The sequence below is a fragment of the Rhagoletis zephyria genome, unplaced genomic scaffold (assembly GCF_001687245.7).
Source record: "Rhagoletis zephyria isolate East Lansing unplaced genomic scaffold, Rhagoletis_zephyria_1.1 Rzeph_scaffold_00433, whole genome shotgun sequence".
In the NCBI taxonomy this organism is placed as follows: Eukaryota; Metazoa; Arthropoda; class Insecta; order Diptera; family Tephritidae; genus Rhagoletis; species Rhagoletis zephyria.
The window spans coordinates 164,807-168,357 of NW_016157517.1; the positions used below are offsets into that span (position 1 = coordinate 164,807).

At 43.6% G+C, this 3,551-nt stretch overlaps 1 pseudogene; it reads right to left on the reverse strand.

Moving 5' to 3' along the window:
• Positions 1-250: 250 nt before the first annotated feature.
• LOC108359661 (uncharacterized) lies at positions 251-2,633 on the reverse strand (annotated as a pseudogene).
• Positions 2,634-3,551: the final 918 nt, after the last annotated feature.

Consider the following 3,551-nt stretch of genomic DNA (forward strand, 5'->3'; position numbering starts at 1 on the left):
TTTCTTTGCTTACTTGTACAAAAGACGACAGCTGGCTGTTTTTACCAGTATTTTCATCGAAAATTCCCCTGATCTGAGATAATGCCCAAAAATTTCGTGTATTCGTTGGGCTGCTCATGCGCATTTGAAAGAGGAAAATGCTTGAGTTAATGCAAATAAAGGCTGTTTATGCAAATAAGTGAGCCCGTTTGTCGCCCGTATGAGATACAATTGAGACTCCCTCTGGTGGTTAAGGGAGCTTTGAAATATATTAGTTAAACAATAACGGGGATAGGACACCACCCTGTGGTACAGCCTGTTTAACTTTTCTTGATTCGCTAGTTTTGTCTCTAAAGATTACTGGGGCATGCCGACCACTCAGATAATTCGCCGACCAGCGTTTAAATCCCTGTGGGAGAGAAGAAGCCTAAATGTCTTCTAGTAGCGTGGAGTGACTGACAGTGTCAAACGCCCTAGACAGGTCCAGCGCCACTAGAACCGTTCTCTCACAGGGCGGTTTCGGTTAAGGCCACGAGTGATCTGAATGTTTATGGCGTTAAGTGCTGTTGTTGTACTGTGCACTTTACGGAACCCATGCTGGTGCCTCGCTGGGGTCAGGTGATTTGTGTAGTGCGGGGGTAGAAGGGCCTCTAGTATTTTCCCTACCTCGGAAAGGGGGGTAAACGGACGATAAGACTCCCTTTGTTGGACGATTTCCCCAGTTTGAGCAGTGAAACCACCCTAACCATTTTCCAAATGTCTGTAAAGATGAGAGTGGCCATAGACAGGTTGAGGACCTTGGTTAAGTAATCCACTCCCGCAGGTCCCAAATTTTTCAGCATCAGCATGCAAATTCCGTCAGGTCCTTTGACTTGATAGGCCTTCGGGTTCCCGATGGCTACCCTCACTTCGCCGCTGGTGTGCTAGTGAGAGTGTTAACTGTCGACGAGGCGCGGTCGCCATAAGAGATTTCAACTCTGTCGTCACGCTTCGTCGGGTTGGACAGAGACCTCACGGTTGACCAAAGCTTGCGTACACCAGAGGAGAAGTAACAAGTCTTCAGACGCTCTTCCCACTTCATCCGGTTATGTACGTTCACAAGTTGCGCGAATATCCCTGTTAAGATGCCTATACGTGGATTTCCGGGATCGGTCTGACGAAGGTTGTAACGCTCATCGGAAGGGACAGCCGCTTCAGAGGGAAAATTCGGTCCGAAATATATACTGCTGGGATGAAGCGGGCTGCAGCAGCAGTGACAACCCTGCGGAACTTACGCTCACCTACTTGAATGTCGGTTGGCGCATGTAGGGCAGTGAAGGTGTGTTCAGTAACTTCCGCGAAGGCTTTCCAATCAGCTTTAGAAAAGTTGACATAGGTCCGGTGTTTCGCTGAAGCAAAGTCGGCAGGTTTATCAATCGAGAGGTTTATGGGCAGATGGTCCGATGCCAAGGTCAGCATAGGTCGCCACATTATGCCGTTTATCAGACTAGCGCTTACAATTGTGATATCAGGCGAGCTGCTGCAGCTGCCCATAATCCTGGTGGGTGCATCGTTGTTAATTGTGCAGAATGTCGAATCCTATAAAAATCTGCTGGGCCATGTGTGTTCTCCTACCATCGTTCGACAGGCTTGAATGCAAAAATCGCGGTGCGCGTTGAAGTCAGCAACTACCATATGGTTTCACCTCTTAGGAGCGTACCTATTTCAAGGTGATATCCTACAGGGCAGCTGGTGACAGGGTGTTTATTTACGTTAAATATTTCGAGCTAGACATCGCCTGACCGGATGGAAATACCCTGACATTCTAGGATGGTATCCCTGCGGTCTATGTCTGATTCGATAAGACGAAACTTCACAGTCCAAGGCAGGAGTTTCACTTGACTCTCGTCACATTACGGTATATTCTGGACCGACAAATCGAGCAGATTATCGGATGGAGTAGGAGTTTCTAGCGGCGGTATGTTGGCAAAGCTGCTGTAGTGTTCGTGTGTGTGTTTATTGTTGTGTTGTGTTGGGATGTGAGAGTGTTAGTATTGTGCTGCTCGGGCGAGTGACGGTTTGCCGTGGAGGTCCGGTTCTCACAGAATGGGTGGAGTTTGCATGCAAGCGTCTCTTTCATATGCAGCAGGTGCATATTTCTGGCCCTGGGTTTGACTCTATGTCAGCCCAGAGCAGAAGAGTATGGAGCAGATGTAGCCCCATAATTGGACAACGTTTGATGGATTTCACAGACCTAATCGCGGTTAGATGAAGTTTCCTGCGGTTGATACCTCTGCTTTAGACGCTGCTTGACCTCCGCCCTGGTACTGCGGTATAAAAGTTGTTGGACGAATATTTCCGCCGTTTAGTTTCTTTTTGATTACAATTTGAGGAACAGCGTTGAAGAAGGCGAGCAGGTTGTCACCTTTCCACCTGCCGAATGGCTTTAGGTGACAAAAGTGAGTTATTATTTCATCGTCGCTAAGAACGAGCTGTGGGGGATGCTGAGTGTGTAGCTTCTTATTTTGTGGCAGCTCTCGATGTTGCTGCATTTGTTGCTGCATCTGTGCCTGCTGCTGCTGTAGCGGATTGATTACCTCCTGTTGCCTTCTTTTAATTTTGGCAAGTTCCGCTGAATTCATGATACTTTGGTTGTTGACGAACTGCTTCTGCATATTGTTCATAGGTTTTTACCCTTAAGCAATTGTCACTATTCATAAGTTGTGCTGTTCGTAAATTTTACGCTATTCATTTGCAGTTCGTTGTTTAACTATTTATAAGTATGTTAAATTTTGCTGTTTGGAAATTTTTCACTATTCATTTACTATTCATAAATAACTCACTATTCATAAGTTTGTTAAATTTTACTGTTTGCAAATTTTTCATTGTTCATTTACTGTTCATAAATGTTTCACTATACATAAAGTTTTTCTTAATTTTACTGTTTGTAATTAGAAGGTTCTCTTTATATTCAGGCAAAGTTCCACTAAATGCGCCATAAACTTAATTGAAAACAAACAGCTTGAGCTTTTGTACTCTTTATTGGTTGAAATGAATCTTAAGGCTACAATTTGAATAGTGTTTGTTAGTTTCACTTGCTTTCAATTTTCCCTTTGAGCTTGGTTGGGCTGTAGCATAAGCACATCGCCCTTTTTACTTTAATTGTCATGTGCACATAAGTAATGTATAAACAAATAGGAATGTACACAAACAACAGTTTACCCAAATCAGTTACATTGAACTCAGCGGGAGTTTATGCAAAGACTGCATTCATCGCACATAGCGAGGATCTTGTTACACTTGTGCGGACGGTCAAAGACACCGCCAAAGACAGTCGCAGTGACTAACTGATCCACAACGTCAGTTTGTCAATGCGACTGACATATTTATATATTTATTGCAACCATATGTTGACTTAGCATATTTTAGAGTTATGTAGTTAGTTTGTAGGTATTAGTAGTATATTTGTATACATTCTAGTTCGTAAATAATTTGTAAGTGTTAGTGTAAGAATTTGGTATAAAAGAAAGTGAAATCAATAAAGTAAACCAATTGGTGATCAAACTCCAACCAATAACTTATTATTTGCTATA